At 37.6% G+C, this 24,602-nt stretch overlaps 1 long non-coding RNA gene and 1 pseudogene across 2 annotated transcripts in view; both read left to right on the top strand.

The window, feature by feature from the left end:
- LOC123591394 overlaps nt 1-24,602 on the top strand; it is a 51,415-nt gene that overhangs the window by 13,669 nt on the left and 13,144 nt on the right. Inside the window, exons 2-4 of one of the 2 annotated variants that reach the window (XR_006709298.1) lie at nt 4,966-5,014; nt 5,674-5,749; nt 18,405-18,533. This is a non-coding gene — a long non-coding RNA (uncharacterized LOC123591394). Of the gene's footprint in view, nt 1-4,965; nt 5,015-5,673; nt 5,750-8,581; nt 8,745-18,404; nt 18,534-24,602 lie in introns of those variants that run through there. The other variant, XR_006709297.1, reaches the window with a different exon arrangement.
- Nucleotides 6,939-7,036, top strand: LOC123592367 (annotated as a pseudogene).

The following is a 24,602-nucleotide window of genomic DNA, read 5'->3' as shown; positions in this document are numbered from 1 at the left end:
ATCCTCATATTATAGAGTAGGAAAGTGTGACGCAAAATTTCATAAAGCTACCAACTGGCAGATTGAAAACTAGGTGGCTTGGTTACAAAACCCGTTCATGAAACCAAAATCTTCTTCCCCAAAAAGTGGAGCAAAAAAAAAACAAAACCCAAAAAGAGATGGAATAAAAGGAATTCCAAAGTAATGACAATGATAAGTGTACAATTATGTATGATAATTATAACTAATGTTACTGGCAAAAGACAGATTTTCAAGGGGATTTCAAAAGTTACATGTCTATCCCGTTATGAGTGGTATATGTATAGTATGAAAAGCTGAAAGCACAATGAAGGAATAAGATACATAAAGAAAACAGAAACCAAAATAAATATTGGATAGCTACATCTATATAAAAATATACTTTAAGGCAAAACATATTAAGGATAGAGAGGATCACTACATAATAATAAAAGGGTTCTATTCCCCTGGATGTTATAGGTCTGCAAACTTGTATGCATCTTATAAAATAGACCCATAAATATAATACAAAAATGAACAAAACTGCTTTTGAGGTTCAGCCCATGCTAATGGTGAATAAATGCTGATGAAGTAATTCAGATAGAAACTTGAGCACCAACTTAGGAAAATTGATATTGCCCAATATTTTTATGTTTTAATATTACTTGTATGTAGAACTTCCCATCTTATTTTAATTTTTAATTTTTTAATGTTTAAAAAAATGTTTGTTTATTTTGAGCACGAGTGGGGGAGGGACAGAAAGAGAATCCCAAGTGCAATCTGTGCTGTCAGCGCAGAGCTCGATGTGGGGCTCAAACTCAGGAGTTTTGAGATCATGACCTGAGTCGAAACCAAGAGTAGGACTCTTACCTGACTGAGCCACCCAGGCTCCCCCGACCATCTTGTTTTTAAATATGGCGATGGACACTTTTGCCAATAAGATATTAATTACCTCATTATCATTACTTTTCCCCTAAGTTTTATTTAAAAGGATGGATTACTGGTTCAGAAATTGTACACAATGCTCAAGGTTCTGATATATATTACCTATATTACTACATTTACCTCCTGAGAAATCAAACTAATTTACATTCAAATGGATATATGAGAATTCTTTACATATTTTCATTTTTAAATTTTTTTTCAACGTTTATTTATTTTTTTGGGGGGACAGAGAGAGACAGAGCATGAACGGGGGAGGGGCAGAGAGAGAGGGAGACACAGAATCGGAAACAGGCTCCAGGCTCTGAGCCATCAGCCCAGAGCCCTGAACTCACGGACCGCGAGATCGTGACCTGGCTGAAGTCGGACGCTTAACCGACTGCGCCACCCAGGCGCCCCAAGAGGAGAGATTTAAATACAGTTAGAGAATACTGTGAGCAACTCAATGCCATTTAATTAGAAAACTTGGATCAAATAGACAAATTTTTAGAAAAATATAAATTTTTATAGAATGTTCAAGAAGAAATAGCAAGCCTACTCTTATAATAACCCAAGAAACATAATTAGTATTAACGATAATCTCACAGAAAAGTCACACACCTCAAATTATTTTGCCAGCAAATTCTACAAAACTTTGAAGGAAAAGATCATTCCAATTTTATTCTATCTCCTCCAGAAAATGGAGGAGATTTCATTTCAACTAATTCCATGCAACTAGCATAATCTTAAAGCCAATCTCAATTGTGATCCTATATCCAAAACTCCTTAAAACAGCCTAATGCAATATCCCCCCCCCCCACCAAAAAAAAATTACAAACTCCTCTGGATGTGTCTGTATTTACTTGAAGTACCACTGAATTTTGCAAGCAACTGACCACTACAGGTGGCCAAACTCTGCACCTATGTTTCAAAGATTCCTACATCTGCTGGCTTCTGGCTGGCTTCAGCCAGTGGGAGGCACTGGAAGGGAGATAGGAGAGTAGAAGGATAGGGAAAGCCAGGATGCTTCTCCCTGGCTTTATTTTGGATGGACTTTCTAGTAGTAAATGACTCTCCTGTGTCTCCAGCTGTCACTAGCTGGCCTTGCCATGACTCCACTTTCACTGAGTATTCCCCAGGGCAGGTGCCTCCTTGTCCCATTTGGCTTCTGCCTATTCTATCACCTTTGTAGCCAACCCCCTGGTATAAACTGTCTCTATTATGACGCAAGAAGTCAAGTTACATTTTAATGAGGAGTGTAATCACCACATTAACATATTTTAAAAGACATTTATATAATAATCTTAATAAATGTAAAAATAACTTAATTTCAACCCTGACTCATGTTTAAAATTCTTAGAAAACTAAAGCACTTCTAACTAAATAAAAGATAGCTTACAAAAAACATCATTCTTAATGGTGGAACCTTAAAAAAATTCCTAGGGAATGTTTAATATCATCATATCTTTTCATCTTTGTATTAGATGCACTAGATCCTAAAACTTAGAAAGAAAGTAGATGCAGAGGTATAAGAATGAGAAAGAAACAAATTCTCTTATTCACAGAAGATATAAGTGTGTATAAAGAACATAGGAATTAATATAATTATTATCAACAATAAAGATGTTTGGAAATGAAGCTGCTAGAGAAATAAGTAGAACAAAATTTGTGCAAGACAGGAATGAAAAAAATGATAATTTTATTATAATATGTTACAAAACAATCTAAAAAAAGAAATATATGTGCATTCATTAATTGGAAGCCTCGGTATTATATTTAATTTTTCCTCAAATTGATCTATAGATTTAATGATATTTTGATCAAAATTCCAGAAGAACATTACGTGGGGCTTTGTAAGTTGATTCTTAAATTTATACAGAGGGCTCAAAAGCCAAAATCTGCCAAGAAATTTCTAATAGAGAATAAGATGTGAATATATGTGTAGGATTGCTTTACCAGGCATCAAGACCTATTATTAAGCAGTAGACAGTGTGGTACTTGCTCAGGGATAGAGAAATTGATCAATGGAACGACATACGGAACTTAGAAATAGTTCCATCCATCCATGAACACTGATGTCCCTTTTCACACCAACTTTGCAATAAAATAGGTCATTTAAGTTCAAGCTTACATTCTGTGGGAATTCTATGTCAGTAACATTCAGAGCATTCTCTAAACCCTCTCAAGATAGTACTGGCAGACACATTGGGAGTGTATAAGAAAAATCCATATCCTGATTAAGCACCAGTTCTGGTAAGAATGAATTACTGGTCCTCTAGGATAGAAGAGGTCTAATATAACAGATTTTACTCCCGAGTGGCTGGCTCACCTCCTGGCATTATGATACCATGTTGAGAGCTCAGGTTTGGTCCCTGCCGCTGGCAGGGTTGGATATTTAAGAGCAGCAAAAGGTAGTTGAACATGAATGAGGAAGAGCCTTGGTGAAAAGCAGTCACTGGGCTCACACTTAGCCTCATCTCTATCACCTTAGCTGTGACCCATGTATGGGTCAATGGTGCAAGGACAAAAAACTGGCCAAGGACAGAGTCTGCCTGATATTTACCTCCAAACCTAACCTATCTAGCTATTGAGTGCTTTCTTTTCTGGTAGGTTTTGACTTCATGGATCCATCACATGTCTATTTTTCTCTTCTTTGTTTTCAGTTTTTCACTGTGGTTGCTTCCTGGCCCTTACCAATCAGCCAAGTCATTGCTTCACGTCATTTATTCATGCATCTTCTCACTTGAGATTACTTCTCCTCATACCAAAGTGACGACCAAGTCTACTGTCTGTGGCTCTATGAATAGATTTTCCACAATGATTCTTGGAGGTCATTCCTGATTAGGTCTATAGGTCAACGCATCTCTGTACCAACATATTGAACTAAATCATTTTTGAAGCAACACTTTTTTTTCCCTCCTTTTTTTTAGGGAATACTCTGGGAGGCCATGGTTGTGCACTGGGGAAAGCCATCAATACAACAGATGTTGGTGATATGGGCATCTGTTCTTTTCATTTTGGGGGCCATCTGCACCTGCTAATGACACATTCTGAATGTATAATTTTTATTGTAAGATGGATTATGATTGCATTTGTGCAACCTTATAACTTGGTGAATTTAAGCATACCCAGTTTTTTAATGTACTGTAGTGTGTTTTTAGTCAATTGACGTCCCATGATTAGGCATTTGCCAAATACTTGCGCCAGGTAGCTTGCCAGGAGCTGCTTCTCAAACATATGCAGAGAACTCCAGTGTTCTCTGCAGTGACTTACCTAGTGGAGTCAGCCAGAGGCTTTATACAGTATCTTATCTACCACAGATACCTCCAACACCATTGGACCTGCCAGATCATATCATCTGAACCTGTGGCAAAGTTCTCTCTTGCTCTGTACAATTAAAACTGACAGAGTTTTGAATTTTCCATACATAGATCCAAGCACCAGGTATAAATATGCTATATGCTGCCTCCAAAACCCAAAGAAAACCACCAAACCTGGGGTGGTATCTCTTCCTCAGTGATAAAGGGCAAAAGTTCAACATCTAGTCCTTTTCCCTACATGAGTATCAGAACAGGTCCCAGATTATTGGAATTGTATAAAGATGCTGAATCTTGTAGGGCACATGTAAACCCTATGGCATATTACACTACCTTTACAGGCCATCTAGATTCTGATGATATCCTCATCAGGGCATTAATATGATGCGATAAATACAGTGGCCAAGATGTTTTACAGAATGACAAGATCATCAAAATTTCAATAGAGTATATTGTGACAAAGAGCAAGAGGGCCGGCAGCCTTGGAGCCAGAGAGTGATTGTGTACTGTTGTTCTCCCCACGTAAAGGCAAATAGCTTTGATCCTCTTTACCTATGGATATTGAAAATAATTCACTGTATCAGTTGGCATTCACCGTATCAATAGCCAAAAATCCAAAGTGTCAAAATCTGTGATGATCTGTCTCATCAGCAGAGATTAGAGCTACAACTTGGTTAGGTTTATAGTAATCCACAATCACCAGTCATAATACATATAATTTTTTTCACAGAGGCCATAAAGATGAATAGAGTAAGAATATAACAGAGGCCCTTTGACTGGTAAGTGATCCAATTCTAGAATTCCATCTTGAATGTAGGCTTTCTAATTGGCTTAGAAATTAGAAATTGGCTTTCTGTTGCCATGAAAGCAAAACACAGAACAATTCCTTGAGTGTACATAGATAATTTGAGAAGGGTTCCTAAGAAGCAGAAATAGGAAGTGGAAAAATTAGATACGGAAAGAATTCAATTAATTACAAAATGCATTAATTAGCTGTTTATGGTCATGGATAACAGGGGTTCAAGCCTTCTAGTAGCTCTGTGAGGGACCATGGGCCACACACATTAGAATTATCCCATGGGTTGTCCCTGAGAGTGTTTATACCCCCACATTTTTTTTTCTGCACAGTTGAAAAGACTTCTGTGGCTTTGGAAGAAGGCTGGAGGCTCCAAAGCATATACCTCAGCAAGATCTTTGTGTGGGAGGTTGGCAACATACTGCACCATAAGGATGCAGGCATAGCTATGAGGAGATCATGTTGACTGGGTGGCAGTGACATGGTAAGTTACAGTCATTTGCAACACTCAGACATGTATACAAATGTTCTTCTAGTATGATGGTCCTGCCGGGTCTTAGTCCACCATATTGCATGGATGCAACAACAGCTCTGGTTGTCATGAAATATAGTCACAAATATTTGGATCCTTCCTCTATGTAGGCACAGAAGAGGATTATACTTCCCTGCCCTTTCTGAAGTGAGGCAAAGCTATTTGATATGCTTTGGCCAGTGAAAGGTGAGTAAAAGTTTGTGTGCATCACTTCTGGATGGTAACTTTGAGCCCATGTTTTAGTAGCCATGTTTGCTTCCCATGGCCATGCTGATAGTGTAAGTGCTGAAGTGCAGTCTGTCCCTGAGAATACATCCTGCTTAACTGACTTGTGCTGAAGAAATAAAACTTTGGTTGTATTAAGCCAGTGAAAATTTTAGGTTATGTGAAATATGAATCCATTCCCTACAATTGGCAAACTATGGCCACAGCCTAAATCTGGTTCACTCCCTGTTTTGATTAATAAAGTTTTATTGGTACTCAGCCACATCCACTCATATATGTATTATATATGGTTGCTCTAATGCTACAATGGCAGAATTGAGAATGTCCCTTATGGCTCCCAAAGCCTAAAATATTTACTATCTGGCCCTAAACCAAAAAAGTTTGCTGTCCCTGGTATAACTATTCTATTATCATACAAAATGAACAAAAATGTCTGAAATCCAATAGAGCCCCAAATTGATTAATAATGAGAATCATTATTTGGTTTTCTAAGTCACTGAATTTTGGGGGATTAGTTATGCAGCATTATTGTTTCAATAGGTAGTGGATAAAATCACTGCATGATTTTAATTTTATAAAGTTCAAACATGGATAAAACTTATCAATGGTATTTGAAGTCAGGGTAGTGGTAACCCTTTGAGGGTTGTGACTGTAGGAGGCCACAGAGTTGACTTCTATTATGTTCTAGTTCTTGATTTATGTACAAGTTCCATGGGAGTGTTCAGTTTTTGGAAATTCACCAAGTTGTTTACTGATGATTTTTACGTTTTCTTATGCATGTTATTACTTCAAAAAAAGTTAAAAAGAGGAATGAATAATATTTACATGCTATTTATATTGAAAGACTTTCAAGGTACTTTGTCAACAGAAAAATGCAATTTATAGAATAGTCAATATGAATAGTTTGCAACTATTTGTATAAACCCAAAAGGTAGATATATATACATAACTTTGGTATATAAATAAAATATATCTGGAATGATAAATGTAGTTGCGTCTAGAGAGGATAATTAGGAGGTACAAGTGAAAATTAACTTTTCATGGTGGAACAATTCCCCCCCCCCTTTTTTTTACTGTTTTGAATTTTTTTCCATGTACATAAAATAACTTTTAAAGAGTTAAAAATATCAAAACTAAAATTATAATGTATATTGCTTTTTGGGCTGTTGGCTAAAATCAAGTGTAGTATCTGTTCTTATCAGTTTAAAATTATAATGCATATATATCCAACGCTATTATATACTCCCTTCTATTACATGTTTAGTAGTTTCTAACCTTTAAGATTACTATTACTTAGATAACAATGCGATTAATATCCTTGTTTGTAAATCTTTACTTTTTGGATGATTTCTTCAACATAAATTTGTAAAAAAGAAGGTGACTGGGTCCAGCAATGAATGATAGTTAGATACCCCTGAAAATGGAATGAGTTAATTACTGACATGGACACTTTCATTACAGTATCTTCTCCCAATATATAGGTGAAAATAATACTCAGTACTTTAAATAAAAGTTTAAAGTTTGGATAAACAACCTAGAAAGTTTTAGGAGCAGATTTTTAAAAACAGAGTTCTGTGGATGATTTATAATCATTTTGATTTGTACCACTACTTAATATTGTTTTATGATTCTTTTTCATTGGTCTCTCATCTTGCTTTTTAAAGTTAAGAGTGTTATTTCAGGAGGTATGAACTTGAAAGCTGATTTTCCTGATGGAAGAAAGAGTGGAGGTTAAGTAATATTAACTATTATATAAACGAATCACTTGCTAGCTTAAGAATCAGTACTTGTGATACATACACAGACACACAAAAAGGTGTACAAGTTTTTGGTGCATTAAAGTATATGGCGAAGAGGGGCTCCTTTTCCTCTTGGATAATTCAATTTTCACAGTAGGTAATGTGAATTTTTATATATATATATTATATATATATTATATATATATATAATATATATATACAATTTATATATATTATATATATATAAACTTTTATGCTATATATAAATTATGCTATATATAAAATTATATAATTTATATTTGCCTTAAAAACAGGGAGGGGGACAAAACAGAAGAGACTCACAAATGAGAACAAACTGAGGGTTACGGGAGGGGTTGTGGAGGGGGGATGGGCTAAATACATAACGGGGACTAAGGAATCTACTCTTGAAATCATTGTTGCACTATATGCTAACTAATTTGGATGTGAATTTAAAAAAATAAAAAATAAAACAAGTTAAAAAAATAAAGTCTAAGTTGCAGATAAAAAAAATATATATTTGCCTTAAAATGATCTTCATTTCTTTATCTGTACTGAGGAAACAGATCTGGTTGTATCTTGTATTATTTCCATTGCTGAGAGTTCCTTTTCTGTCAGTTTCTCCTCTCTCTACACAATTTCTCTTGGCAGAGAATGATATTGCTGTCATTTTCCTGATCAATAATCGGGATTATAAATCTTAATTCTTCTCTAGTGTTTTGCCAATGGACTAATTTATTTTCTGCCATGCATGTGATCATGCCCTAAGGGGTGTCATGCAATGTCTATATAATCAAAATGTCTGGTATAAAAATCACTGCATATTTTTATTTTCCTGGAGAAACAAAAATTCTCCAGATTTTACTGCATTAGCACTGTGGTAACCTTTGTTTAATCCTCTTAAAAAAATGATTAGAAAAGCAATCAGGACAAAGAAAGTATAGCTGTTACATCTCCTTGTGATAATGTTGTTAAGAATTTGATATCTCGCTTCAGAAGTAAAATAGAACTGAATTACTTTCTTCTCTACAACTAGTTATGAGCCATCAATGCAAAGGTGATATTACTGATTCTCTAACATACTCCTTTTGACAAAATCTTGCTGGGCGGCTGGGTGGCTGAGTCGGTTAAGTACTGGACTCTTGATATCGGCTCAGCTCATGATCTTGCTGCCATGAGACTGAGCCCCACATCGGGCTCCATGTGCTGGGTGAAGAGCCTGCTTGGAATTCTCTCTCTCCTTCTCTTTCTGCCCCTGCCTCCCCTCCCCGCCAAAATAAATAAATAAACATAAAAAAAAAAAACCTTGCATGATATGGTTAGGATACAAGTAGCTGGTGTCCTTCTAACATGAGAAACGGACTGCAGGACACAGAATCAAGAATTCTAGGTGTCGGTACCAATTCCTCCCCTGGGAAATACCGTGCAAATCACCCACCTCTCGCAGAGTGTGTTTTCGAAGAAAGCAGCAGAAGTGCCTCCAGCATTCTTGTGTTACCACTGAATTTTTTCTTGTTCATAATATGGATACTAAAGTCATGCTTTTGCATTTACATTATTGATAGGAATATTTGGAGGTAAGGCAAGTTTCCATAGAAGGGTTTTGAAGACGCAAAGAAACAGACATTGTTATATACAGCTTATATCCTCAGAAAAGACCTCAGTGTTGGGGGTGCTTAAGTCCTCTGTGTACATAAATCAGTAGAAGAGAACAGTTTGGGATTCGGAGGAGAGAAGAGATAACTGAAAGAAAACATGAATTTGTGATCAATTCTAGTTTTCTAGAGTTTTCTAGTAAAAGTCAGGGGTCTCAGAATTTTTAAGGCATTTGTTTGTGGAGTGACATTAAAAAAGCAAAGTCAGTTTTCTCCTATGATAAATGAAGAAACTGGACAATATCACTGTTAGGGTCCTGTCCTGATATTGCATGTATTCTGTACTATTTTAACATCCCTTAAGATTGTGCTTCACTTGCTGGGATATTTAAGTGCCTTGGCCATATTCTCTGAGATTTTCTGTTGGCACAAACAAATTAGGCTATTTGGGCCCAAAGGAGATGACTTGGAAACACATGTTAGAAATTGCAGCCTGTGTAGTTCCCAACAGTTCTGTGAAAATCTCACTGTAACAATATTCTTTGACTCAAGCCATAGCATCAAATTATAAGTGATTATCTTAGCATAAAACTTTACCTTCTGTTATACAGAGACAGATCAGCTTAGAAACGCTAAAAGAAATGTTGGTGGGGCTAAAAAGATGCTCAGGCCTATAATTCTGGCACATTATGCATTGCTAATAGACCTATTTCACTCAGATATATCCCTTTAGGAATGTGGCCTATTCTCATGCATTTTCAGGCATATCCAACATGGCATCCGCATAAGGAGACAGTCTGTGACATTAAGTGGGGTAATTTCAGCTGTTTTAACAAATGATACCCAAACTTTCAGTAGTTCAACCCTGCTGAGGTTTATTTCTTGCTCAAGTAACAGTGGAATGTAGATGTTCGTGGACTATGAGAAACTTTGCTCTGTGTTATGATATGGGGACCTACACCCTTTTCCACGTGCAGCCCCCTAATGTCCTTCATGGCCATAGAGTCCTCTGCTTCCTGCCAATAGACAAGAGGAAAGAGTATAGAGAAAGAACAGCATTTTTTAACCCCTTGGGCTGGAGGCAGCACATACATCATTTCTGTTCCTTTTCTAGTCAAAATTAAAGGACAGCTGGGAAATGCAGTCTCTGGCTGGTCCTTACTTTCCAGAGGTGGGAAAGCATGGATGTCAACAGCTATCTCTGTCCCATCCAATATATCAGTTAATATTAGGAGGCTTTTGTTAAGCCTGTCCTTGAACGTTCAGGCCACTGTGTTTCTTTATTAAGTGGCCACCCACACGTTAGTTTTTACCAACTTCATTAAACCATAAGTGGAATTTTTGGCTGAGGTCTGTCCCAAGATTGACAACAATGTTCCTCCATTTATGACTTGAATGACTCTCATTACATTCATTACGAAAATAAGAAGGCATGCCAGAAGCAAAGTGGTTATTAGACAAAGCATTCCTGGATGAATTTATATGAAGACAGTCTTTCCAAGCAGATTGCTTCCCTTTTTGATTATTCACGCAAAGTTCCTGTTCAATAATGGACAGAAGAGCACTATCCATGTCATTAGGAGACCTGGTACTAAATCGCTTCCCTCTTCTGACCTCAGTTTCCTCAATGCAAATAAAGAGTTTAGACTGAACAATCTCCAAGGTCTCTTTATACTTGAGGGGAACCTATAATATTGCTTGCATACCTCAGACCTTAGAAATTCTACTCTCGTCTTGCGGTCATTCACACTGACGATTTTATTCACACTGGCTCTGCTCATGTCTGACTCTCTTTGCCAGGGTGATCTGTCAACCACTTCCTAGCCCCCAGCAGCTCTGCTGCAGAGTTTTTGATCATGAAACATCCTTTACCTGCCACTATTTCAGTATCTGGAATCTGGCCTATATGCCCATATTCATAATCAGTTTCTTGAAGCTTTATGTTCGAGCTTATGATAACTGAGCTACTTAACCCTTTAATATATATTCCCCAGGTAAATATCACTCTTTTCTCTTCGAATCTAACTTAATGGCCATGAACGTGATGCATTTGATGGGACCATCTGTTTTTTTCTTCTGCCAAAGACACTCTGCACATTTTGGCAGCTTCCCTATGTGTACTCAATAACTCATGCCAAGTACAGTTGGAATGCTTCATGAGTCCAAAGTCTGAAAACAACTGAACCCAGCGGTGCTCATCTGAAACGGAGTGTTGATTTGCGGTAAGTCAGGTACCACAGGCCTATATGTCTTAAGGTCTGGAGAAGCAGCAGAAAGATAACGTTAATGTGCTAACTATCCCTGGTTGACGATGGAGAAGTTATTGAAATTTATAGAATAGTGACATTTATAAGATGTTATTCCCAGAGGTCTGTGCCTCCATTTTGGGATTTATAACTTCCATCCACATAAACACCACTGTGATCTCTTTTGTACACATAACCCTGTACACACCGGGACACAGCTGTTTGGTTCAGGAGCGGGTACCTGACTCATGCTGGCTGAAGCTCTGCCCCTCCAGGAGGTAGGTATATTGAGAACCCAGACAGTGCCTCTAAGAAAAACAGCTTGGGGGTTACAGGTCATCATGAGTCTTGTCATATAGGCTAGACAAAGAAAGGTAGCCTGTTTTTAGTAAGGGGAAGGGGGGAGGAAGGAGACAGAAAAACAGTGAAGAACAGAAACCTAGGTAAGAAGACAGAATTCAATACCATTTGCGCTTCTGGTTTTTCCTGAGCCCAACCATACTCCTCTGCTTTAATTCCATGAGATATTAGGCTATTTTCAAGAGAACCTCCTTTATTTGCATAAGCAAGTCATGTCACTTGCAAACTGACTATTAAAGTATATCTACAGGAAAAGAAAAAAGTTAGTATCCTTCCAGTCAATATGAGGCTTGAATCATATATTAATTATTGTTGAAGAATCCAGATTAAAAAAAAATCAAATTTGAGGTTTGCTCTTTATCAATTATTCAAAGTGTGGCAGTTTTCATAGTTTACCTGTCATCTGAGTAGTATATATTTCCTATATGTCCAGATTCTGGAGAGGTGATCTTGGAAAATGTTTACATGTTTAAGCTGGACTTTTAATATTTCATTGGATAACGGATTGGGATGCAATTGGTTTTTTTATGTCTTAACATTAAATTTTCTCACCATAATCTTACAAGTCTTACAAGTTACTCTTACTCAATACTCATTACAGTTCTCATTTGTATAAGAGAAAAACCAACCACAGAAGTCAGCATTACAAAGAATACAAAGCATGCAAAGAATGTCTGAGAAATCAGCTTAAAATAAAGCCTTATTTTAAGCTTATTTTTAATGCTGGTATTCGATTTGTTCAGAATGTAGAAAAGAGGGGCGCCTGGGTGGCTCAGTCAGGTAAGTGTCCGACTTCGGCTCAGGTCATGATCTCACGGTTCGTGGGTTCGAGTCCCACATCAGGCTCTGTGCTGACAGCTCAGAGCCTGGAGCCTGTTTCAGATTCTGTCTCCTTCTCTCTCTCTGCCCCTCCCCCACTCGCACTCTGTCTCCCTCTCTCTCAAAAATAAATAAACATTAAAAAAATTAAAAAAAAAACCAGAATGTAGAAAAGAATGGGTTAGCCAAAGAGGGAAACGTTATTCCTAATTTCTATCATCAAAAATTCACATCATATCAGTGACAAAGTCTTTTAAAACTTAATTAGTTACATAAATAATACACCTTAAAAAAAAAGTTAAAGTACTACCAGGGTCTTGGTATTAGCATCTAGGAAAACTGAATGTCAAACTAGGGCAAATGTAGCTTATGCACTATATTTTGATTAACTCTTGATAGTGATTTTATAAACATTGATAATATATGTTCACATTTTAACGAACCTGCTAAATTACATTTTTCTTCTGCTTTTTGTTCCATTACGTTTACCTTGTTTTAAGTAGTACAGCCCTTTTAGGGACCGTACCCTTTTCCAAGCCAGGAATCCATCCACCACTGAGGTGTTAGTATGATGCTATGAAGGGTCTTTATCTTTCGACATGGAGCTCTGTGTTAGAATTCCAGCTTCAGACATTACTAAATGTTTGTCTTTGGGAATGTCATTTCACCTCCCCAAAGCTTATTTTGTTCATCTCCAGTATGATGATAATGAAATTTGACTTGAAATGTGATTGCAGAATTAAAGGTAAGGGCACACAACACTAAATATGCAGTCGGCAGTGCATAAACTGTTGCAATTACTATTCACTGGTATCCTCAAACAGAATAGGAATTCTCTTTGGCCCCCACAGAAGTTTTCATAAATAAATTGGTTCATCCCATTCTTGATATCCAAGAGAATGACTCCTTCAGAGCAAATGGAAAAAAAAAAATTCTCCTTTTCTGCGTATTTCCATGGAATCAGTGATCTGCATAGGAGCAGAGATCCTGTTACAGGTACCATTCACAGTGAGAGCAGAGGATGTAGAGATGGAACCCTTCTTACCTTTGTGACGTTACAGAAGGCTTAATCAAAAAACCTCCCATCCTCTGCTTTCCTGTAGAGATTCACTGAAAGATTACCCAGATACTTTGTGTTCTTTTGACAATATACTGTCAGCAGGGTTGAATTCTTCAATTTATTATCTGTTTTGACCTTCTATTACTACACATATATTAATGAGAAAGTGTCTTAGTCCGTTCAGGCTGCTGTAACAGAATACCATAGATGGGGTGGCTCATAACAACAGAAATGCATTTCTCGCAGTTCTGGAGGCTGGGAAGTCCAAGAGCAAGGCTCTGGCAGATTTATGTGTGATGACAGCCCACTTCCTGGTTCACAGATGACAGTCCTTTCATTGTGTCCTCGCACAGAACACGGTAGAGTGGCGCCTCTTCTATAATGGCACTAATCCCATTCAGGAGGGCTCTATCCTAATATTTCCCAAAGGCCCTCCCTCCTAATACTGTCACTTCAGAGCTTAGGATTTCAACATAGGAGTTTTGAGGGGACACAAACATTCAGTCTATAGTAGGAAGAAAGCAAGATAGTTGTTAGCTTTTTTTCCCCACCTCTCAAAGAATGATACAGAAAACTATATTTCTATTTGGTCAAACAATCAGAAAGTAGAAAAATGTATATGCATTTTTAAAGGAGATTTTCTTATTCTCTAATTTTTCTTACAAAAATGTGATGTTAAAAAGAAAAGCACATTCCACATTGATGAATGAAAATAGCCTTTGAATGATGGATTAGGAAATGTATTGCATTCATTCTATAAAAATGTCTCATGGTAGAAAATACATTTGCTCAATACCAAGGTTTTCAATTATTATCAAATAAAACATCTGAGTCATGTCTTTCACTACTAAAGTCAAGAAAGGCAAGAGGGTCCTGTTTATTGTGATTCATAGAGAGTTTAGCAGATTCATCATGGCTGCCTCTATTCAAATTTATCATTGAGCATTCAAAAACAATTTTTAAAGCAAATTTTCTATTTCTTCCAATGTAAATCTGTACAAACAAACCATCATGATTTTTAAGGGTTCAAACATTCATTATAAATACCTATTCTGCACGTGTTTTAATTTTACTATTCGTTACAGAGTTAACCTTTATTTTGCTTACTAAGAGCATGTCAGGTTAGAACAGTGACAGGCACATAGTAGGCGCTCCAAACTATTGCTTGAGTTACCTTTATCTTTATGCTAGAAATGTGTATTTTGACCTTCCATATTTGAAAACCTGTGTTTTATCTCCACAGATTTTATCAATTAGTTCAGTTATGATTATTTACTTGTCTGTTTTACTAGGTTCCCACCAAAAGGGCAGTGCACAAAGTTAGATGTAACCAAGAGAGAGACAGAGGAATGGGTTTGTGTATTATTTCTCAAGTAGTATGCACCAGTGTAAAATACCATGAAACTTTATTTTTTTTCTATTAATTTAACAAATCAAATTTTATATTAGGTGAATCATTTACCGGACTTTACAAAATTCATCTTTACCAAATTACACAATTGTAGGATGTATATACCACTCATTTCTTCCTCATATACCCTGCCAATTACTTTTCTACTTTGCTGAACTTTCCTTTTCTTTGTTTCTTTTTTATTTCTTTTACTTACACATTAGGTCATGTTTCATTTAGTTTAAAAAACCTCCCTCTCCTCTAACAATTTAAGGATCTTGAAGAGATCAATATACTCCATTAAAACTTACCAATAGTTGACTTATTTGCCATTAGTAATTCAGAAGTGTGTTGTTATGACAATGCAGAGGCATGAAAAGATATTTAAAAGGCAATTTTTTATCATGATGAGAGCTCTTCAAATGCATATTCACATGGCCATTTTACCCTTTGCTCCACTGCTTGGAGACTTGAGGTATTAAAAAAATAGCAAAAAGCAGCAGAAATAAATTTACATTGTTTGCAGGAAAGAGGCACTGTCCTTGGAAGTTATTCATTTTTATCAAAACGATAGGGCAGGGTAAATTGTTCCTTGTAGCATATGACAACAGAGGTACAAATGAAACGTCAGGATGTGACTAACATGGTAAAGAAGGCAGACGGTCTAGTGAAACCACCGTTGCTCAATGACCAGATATGTGGTTCTTAAGTTTTACAGGTCTTTTAAGATTTTTTAATTTTATTTTATTTTTAAGTTTTACAAGTCTTAGGTCAACCAATCATTATATCAAAGAATCTAGGTCCCATCATGAAAGAAAAAAGCTTTTGCTTTTTTTTTTTAAGATTAGCATACTTGTTTATTTATGTGATTTTTGTTAATTGCCTCAATAATGGCTATGCTAATTCTGCCATACCTAGTTTACTTTGGTTTACTATCACCCGTTCATGTTCCACAATTGGAGAATCACTGTCAAGAGACATTCTGGGTCCTAAGGACTTAATATCCCAAATTCCACTTTGATGATGCCAACTGATCAAACAGGAAGCAAAGCCCCAAGAAAGTAGACTTAAATGGGATTACAAGAAGCATTAATTCAATGTGGGGAAATGGAGGCCATCACAGATGGACGCAGTGTACCAAAAACAAAGTGTGAAAGATTAAAAGAATAATTCAGATTTTCCTAACTAGAGACAATTGTGTCCTAATAGGCAGTCCAAATATCAAGAGACAGATAGAGGAAGTAGACACATTAATAGTAATAACATAGCAGTAACTGTAGCAGCAGTTAATTGTGAAAGCAAGAAGCCCTAGGCACTAGGAATCTGGTTTTTATAAAGGCACAGAGCATCTGAGTACAGTTTATAGTCAGATCTTTCTGGAAACCCTACGGGAAGAAGATATCCGACAGGATGGTGGCAGGTGGGACCTGAGGAGACCAGGACAATGACTATCTCTCCTATTTACAGTGACAAATTTTACAAACCTTCAGAATGTATCTGTCACAGGAAGTTCAAGGAGAGTCACATCTATGAATTTCTTTTGAGTTCAAATTTAGTTTTTAGTAAGACAATATGCACCACAGGGTTGATTTTTTTAAAAATCTATGTCTTTCGCAAGTAACACTTAAATAATATACACTTAGGGGCGCCTTGGTGGCTCAGTCAGTTGAGAATAGGACTCTTGATTTTGGTTCAGGTCATGATCCCCGGGTCCTGGGATCAAGCCCCATGTTGGCCTCTGCTGGTAGTGCAGAACTTGCTTGGGATTCTCCCTCTTCTCTCTCTCTGCTTCTCCCCTGCTCATTCTCACTGTCTCTCAAAATAAATAAATAAACTTAAAAATATATCTATTTAGAAGAATATAAATGATTGAACTCAAATGGATTCAACTGGTTACATGGCAATGATCTAGAAACCTGGCAAGTACTGCTTTAGTTGATTCTTCAGGCTACATGTTAGAGCTGGAATAGGAAGGTTTGGGGCATAGGCCTTAATGTGTCTCCTGCCTTATGCTGCTAGAGATACGTGCAACTACAGTAGCTTTGTTGGGGTGTGTGTATATATATATCTACACACACACACACAAATATATATTGTATGTATTTGTGTCATTTCACAGGAGAACCACAGTACCCGCACACACACAGCCATGTGCATATACACACACGATCCTATCTATATCAGTACCCACTGAGACCATTCTTCTCCCTCTTCCTTTATGTTCCTCTTCACAAGAGGAAAGAAAAAAAGTCATGCAGTATAAAAGAACATTTGTTAATCTCTTCTCAAATTTGGAATTAGTCCAGAAAATCCAAGAGGAAGTTCAACTCACCCACAGTCTAGCTGCAGAAACTACCCCATGTGACTTCCCCACCCCCACCACTACTGATCTCTTCATGTATTCTTTTTTTTTTTAATTTTTTTTTCAACTTTTATTTATTTTTTGGGGACAGAGAGAGACACAGCATGAACGGGGGGAGGGGCAGAGAGAGAGGGAGACACAGAATCAGAAACAGGCTCCAGGCTCTGAGCCATCAGCCCAGAGCCTGACGCGGGGCTCGAACTCCCGGACCATGAGATCGTGACCTGGCTGAAGTCGGACGCTTAACCGACTGCGCCACCCAGGCGCCCCTATTCATGTATTCTTTATAACGAACCCACTAAACTTTAATTAATATGAAAAATTCAGGTTTTCCTCTGATTTAAACATGACTGACATCATGCTGCTACTAAAAGTGAAACAAAGTATAGGCACGGTGAAAATATAGCCTGAAACCTGGTCCCTGCCACAGTTCTATTTTCCTACTGCCAAGTCATGGCTAGCATTTCCATGATGCATGACTCCAAAAAGGCCAATGGGATTAAAAGTGAAGAAGAGCCCTTAGAAGGGAAAATGCACACATGCCTACATCCATCTGCCATTTGCCACCCCCCCCCATACCTTTCTGCTCATATTCAGTGAATTGTTCAGAGTAGGCACAAATGTGTTCTTGGAGGGGAGCTGTGTGACACAGGCCACCTTCCTCTCAGACCTTAGCCACTAGCATTCTGCTTGCCTGGACCAGGCTGCTGTCATTTTCATGTATTCTGCTTCTGTGTATGGTGTATGATGTATGAGCCCTGAGGTCGCATAGCCCCTCTGTAGGGCTGCCTGTAATCCTACATCCCACTTCCTCCACAGAACCTAGTACGCTGACATAGCAATATACGAATATCTAAAACGCTGACTGCAAGAGCAACATTAACACATTTTTCACTTCAATAAAATACCCTGGGCTCTGCTTTTCAAAAACCTACAGTCATCTGTTAAAAAATGACTGACCCTCTCTCCCCTCCCCCACCATCACAGTGTGTGCAGTTGACCTCTTCCTGGCCATGCCTTCTCACAGGACTTTCAGGATCAGCAACTCTTGGCCAAGAAACAAAAGCAGAATCCTCCCATTTCCCCCATGGATTTGAATGAAAACTGCTGATAAAACCAAGTACAACTGCAAAGGAGATGTTGGAGAAGAACCAAGGTGAGTCTATAGGGAATCCCACATATGATGGCTCACATATTTAAGCTGTGTCAAGGTCACTAACATCTTACCATATCGAACTGAAAAAGTCACCACTATCTGGACAGTTAGGCATGTTTTCTAGGGAAAATAATAATTTTTTTATACCTCTTTGCTAACAGGTTGGTTCAGTAATAAATATGTGAGATCTATTAGTTAAAAAAATATTTAAAATTAGAAATTTGTTCCAACTATGTCTATTGTCCTTGGCCAAATAGTTCTATACATACCCACCTTTATTTCCCAGTGCTGCAGATTAGGAAGAGTACAGGTCATCTCTTACTGTATAAATGTGATTTTAGATCACCTGAATTCTTGGAGACTCTAATTAAAATTAAAAAATTCTGAGAGGATGAATCTCATCAAAAACCACCTGAAATTCTAGTCAGTTTATCTAAAATCGGAAGCATTCCAACTTATTTTGAATTCAGCATCAATTTTTTCTCTCTTTTGCCTGTAATCTCTCATAAGTAGTCAAAGATACGTTTCTATACATGCACACACATATACATATAACATGCATACAAGCGTATAAAACTTTAAAGATTCATAGTAAAACAAGTGGCATTGAAACAGTCTGATTTTAATATAATATTATTTAAATATATATACTTCCAGAGATGGTAATGAAAGAGAGCTGATGTCCATCTTTGCTATTGGTTAGCTGGGGTCTTGAATTAAAAAGGTTCAGAATTCTTCTGCCCATTTCTTAGATTTTTTTTGACATTCATTTTGGTACATCCTGTGGACATTTAAGTGTGTTTGATTTAACTCTGCATTTCTATCAAGATCTACAAGGTCTTGTATCAAGATTTACAAGAAAATGGGATGGTTTGGGAGGCTGGGGTTAGTAGACAATTCTGTCACAGTCTCTGGCATTTTTGCACATCTTACAAATAGAGGCACTATCTACTTTTGTTCTGGATTATCTATTAAGGATGTTTGTATGGTGAAAAGACTTGGAAAATACAGATGATATCTCTCTCCAGAGCAAAGGGCAGGCGTACTTACTGTCTAGTATAATAAAGTTAATGTCTCTCAGTGGGGCAAATGTCAGGCAGGCTTATTGCCCATTATAAAAGATTCATGTTCTCTAAACTCAGGGTTTTTTTCCCCGTATAATGCAATGCATTATGTGTGCAGTTCTTACCTGGCTTTTTTTGTGTTGCCTTATGGAGATTAGGAATCTGGGAACCAGCACAAGAAATGTTGATGTTCTGACTCTGCTATTACCATGAGTAGTAAATTTTCCTTTGTTTCTGACCCAGGAATCTTGTATCTTATGCCAGCATCTTTGTAACTGTGTCAGGCTAATTTATTCACTTCCAAGTGAAATCCCAGATCCTTTGCTGCTCTTGATAGCTGGGTATTTGGTGTAGTAGGAATGCCAAACCCCTATTTGTTATAGTACTATTCCTATGAATATCAGATAATAGGAATATTGCCTTCATACTGATATATCAATGAGCTTATGTTGTAGACCAGGGATTGGCAAACTGCTGCTTCCCTGTAGGCCAAATCCAGCTTTCCACCTTTCTGGACACAACCATGCATGTCCTTTCCATGTTGTCTATGGCTACTTTCACCTACAACAGCAGAGGTGAGGACTTGCAACACATGCTGTATGGCCTGCAAAGCCTAAAATATTTGTTATCTTGCTATTTAGAGAAAAAGTTTGCTGACATTTGTTATAAAGCAACCAAGGCAAAAACCCAGGCTATCATAAGTTGATTTAGAAATATTTGGAGTAGGGGCACCTGGGTGGCTCAGTCGGTTAAGTGTCCGACTTCAGCTCAGGTTATGATCTTGTGGTTCATGAGTTCGAGTCCTGCGTCGGGCTCTGTGCTGACAGCTCAGAGCCTGGAGTCTGCTTCAGATTCTGTGTCTCCCTCTCTCTCCCTCCCCTCCCCCACTCGTCCTCTGTCTCTCTCATTCAAAAATAAATAAACATTAAAAAATTAAAAAAAAGAAATATTTGGAGTAGAGAGATGAAGATAAAATTGATATTAAATGATAGTATGGAAGGGAGCTTAACAGTTAACTGTAGATAAACCAATTGACTCTATATACTTCACTTCTACAATCTATTCAACAAATAGGTGAGCCATGACCACACATCCAAATCTTTTAAATCTCAGCTCATCCTCTCTCTCTGAAGCTGACCCTGATTCAGTATTAGAAAATTTATTTTTTCTCTTCAGAGCTCCCACAGCACTTCATCTAAACATCTTGTATAACCAATTAACTATCTTATGTAATATTTACATACACATGATTTCTTAGGGTGAAATCCATATGTATAAACAGATTAAAAAACTTTTTTCCATGATCCAACTTTCGGGGTAATGATTCACCTCTTGGGACTTAGAAATTGATTTGAATAAACCCTTTTTTAAAAGTAAGAATCATTGGGGCGCCTGGGTGGCGCAGTCGGTTAAGCGTCCGACTTCAGCCAGGTCACGATCTCGCGGTCCGTGAGTTCGAGCCCCGCGTCGGGCTCTGGGCTGATGGCTCAGAGCCTGGAGCCTGTTTCCGATTCTGTGTCTCCCTCTCTCTCTGCCCCTCCCCTGTTCATGCTCTGTCTCTCTCTGTCCCAAAAATAAATAAACGTTGAAAAAAAAATTTTTAAAAAATAAAAAAAAATAAATAAATAAAAGTAAGAATCATTAAAATAGGATTTTTTTCTCCTGTAAGTCTAAATAGCAAATTATGCTCTTAAATTAAAAACTTAAATATGTGCTAACACCCTGTCTTTGTAGATTTCCTTTTGCAATTATACTTCTTAAAGTCTAATTGCATTTTCTTAGTTTGTTTCAACTCAATAAAGCAGGGGGCTTGTGATACAGAATAGAATCATTCCTATTGGCAGGGGAAAGCATGTAGACATATCCATTCTTGAGAAGGTGGTGTTGGACAAAATACAGAAAGAGATGTTGCCCTGAGATTGCCATAGACATCTCTCAGAAATAGTGAAAAAAGGTGAGCCAATGACTTCATCATGATTTACTTGTTACACAGTCATGGTAGCAGGATTCAGGTAGGTATAAATGGAGTGCCATAAGACTGTTGGATCAAGGTACAGAAGCAGACTCTTAGAGAAGAAAGATTCATCCATGTGTCGGGGGTTATTGAGCCAAGTCACCAGGGGAAACATTTTACGGAGAAATAGCTGAACGCTCCACAAGAAACTTAGGATACACAATAGTAATAGTGCTTGTTAACTGAGGGCTTGCTAAGAGCCAGGCTCTCTGTCAAGCAATTAATACGTATTACCTCATTTAACCATCACAAATACTTTATGAAGTAAGGCTAATTGTTATCCTCATTTTATAGATGAGAACAATGGCTTACACAGGTTATGTAATGCTTCAGGTCACACGAGGAGCAAGTGACAACAAGTGAAGTTCGATTCAAATTCAAACCATCTCACTCCAGAGCACTAACTTTTTTAGTAATTATATTCCACCATCTTCAGATGGGCAAAGCTGCTTCCCCATAGGCCCCATATGAAGGGAAGCTTTAATCATCCATAGCTCTACTGGAAAAAAAATCTCATGAAGATGGGGTGCTGAAATAAAGGTATTGATCTACAGAGTTTCAGGTAGGAGTTACTTCTGTAGCTCATTTAGTCCCCTGAGACATGCCCTTCTAGTCTCAGTTCAACCGTCAGGGAGTGGCTGTTCCTGCTCCCCAACCAACTCCATTTGCCCATAATGCCATTGCATATATTCACGGGTCACGTGTTCTCACTTCCAGCAATCTACTTCTGTGCTATTCACATTCACAGGCAGAGGATTCTATTCTGAGAGTGGGCCACACCATTAACATACTTAACACTTTAGAATAAGGACAGGCAGACTTTGATCTAAGCCTTTAAGATGGCACTAATAATAATTTTTCAGGCAAATCTCATTATTTCTTGATGTTCTCAGAATACTACAACTCTAAAGTAATTATGATATATACCGGCTGCTGGTCCAGAGCTCCAGGGTTTCTGACACACACAGGAACTTCTTCAGAGAAACCAGCGTCTTGAAGGAGGACAAAGGCATGGTGGCAGGAGAGGTCTCAGCAACTGGCACTCAACCCGGTTTTATCTTTTCATTTTGAGTCATTTAGTTTCACTCTGACTTTACAAAAATCGAATGGAAAGAAAAGTACAACTTTTATAGCCACCAGCATAGGAAGGTGAGAAAGTTTGAGTGAACAGGGAGACAACTTAAAGTAGAAATTCAAGAACAGTGAGGAAGTAGGCCTTTCATGTGGCGCAGAAATTAGAGTTTAAGGTGGAGTGAACTTGTCAAGTCGTACGGGTTTGCACAGACACAGACCTAAGAATAATCAGACGCTACAGCAGGCCACACTGATTACTGCCACAACTCAGAATACACACACACACACACACACACACACACACACACACACACCCATAGGCTGAAACTTGATTTTTGACATTGGCAGCCAACAGGAGCCATGAGCTTCATCAAGAACAACTGCAAAGCTGAGCATGTGTTTCTTCTTATCCTCTAGTGACAGGGTTTGTTTTGGATTTCTTAGCTAATCCCTACCAGCCCCCACTTCCAACAGAGTTAAAACTAGTTTCAAGGGGAGGGCAAAAGGGATATGCATATTTGACAAGGCTTTTAGCATTTTATGTTTAGATAAACATTGTGGTGTCCATGGGAAATCAGTGATTGTATTTATTTCTGACAACCGTAACTAAAAAAGTACCAGTATTTAGGGTTCAGGACTAATCTTTCTTTTTTTGCATACACCCCCTACTTTTAAAAATATCTGTGACAGTCACTGGTATGTCATAGGAGCTCCCTAAATACTCATTACATTGAGTCACTAGCATGGTCTTTATAGGCTATACGGATTGATGCAGCTATGGTAATAAATATTCATAAACCTATGGGCAGGGTAAAATTATTCTGATTTCTCCTATATCTATTCTGTACAATGGCTGTAAGATAAACTCAGTTAACTGTATTTTTGTTACTTTCACATGGTGTGTGTACCCCACTAGGAATGTCAGCTGAAATGGATGTCAGCTCTGACCATGAAATTCTCACACGGTTGATGCCAATTCTCTTCTGAAAACTAACTTGTGGAACCATACATGTTGTTGGGAGGTTGGCATAATTTGTTGGCTAATAGAACCATTTATGTCCCACACCAGATATCACCTTTCTCCTGAAACAGCTCTCCCTGTGTGTTACATATTTCAGCAGTATCTCCCAGTTTACAAGAGTGAAGTCTTCCTTGTTTATGGCTATTCCATTCTGAACTCCGTGAGTTTCATGTTAAGCTTTTGGAATCTTTTTTTTTTTTAACACCAATTTAGGAATTACAAATGGATCATGTTCTCTACAAACTTATAAATACTAGCTAAATGTCATTTGACATTTCTGAGAGGTTAGTTTTTATGCCTCTAAAAACCAGGCTTTGGGGCACCTCGGTGGCTCAGTCTGTTAAGCGACCGACTGTTGGTTTTGGCTCAGGTCATGATCTCATAGTTTGTGAGTTCAAGCCCTGAGTCAGGCTCCGCACTGATGGAGCAGAGCCTGCTTAGGACTTCTCTCTCCCTCTCCCTTTGCCCCTCCCCTGCTCTCTCTCTCTCACTCTCTCTCAAAAAATAAACATTAAAAAAAACATTTAAAAACAAGGCTTTACATTTATTCCTATTAAAGTTTACCCTCTTTTATTTTTTCAAGTCCCAACTCAGTCATTTATTAGCTTTTTCATATTAGGTGAATTATTACAATTCTTTTTTTTAATCATTTAATTTTTTTTCATCAAGGCAATTGTACTCTTTAATCCCTATCCCCTATTTCTCCTTTCCTCCCCACCCACCTTCACTCTGGTAACCATCAGTTTATTCTCTATAATTTAGAACTGTTCTTGATTTCTCTCTCTCTTTTTATTTCCTTTGCTCATTTGTTTCGTTTCTTAAATTCCACATATGAGTGAGATCATATGGTATTTGTCTTTCTCTAACCTATTTCACTTAACATCATACTCTCTAGC

This window comes from Leopardus geoffroyi, chromosome B4, assembly GCF_018350155.1.
Source record: "Leopardus geoffroyi isolate Oge1 chromosome B4, O.geoffroyi_Oge1_pat1.0, whole genome shotgun sequence".
Lineage (NCBI taxonomy): Eukaryota > Metazoa > Chordata > Mammalia > Carnivora > Felidae > Leopardus > Leopardus geoffroyi.
The sequence above is the reverse complement of the archived record's forward strand: the minus strand, read 5'-3'. Positions and strand labels throughout refer to the sequence as shown.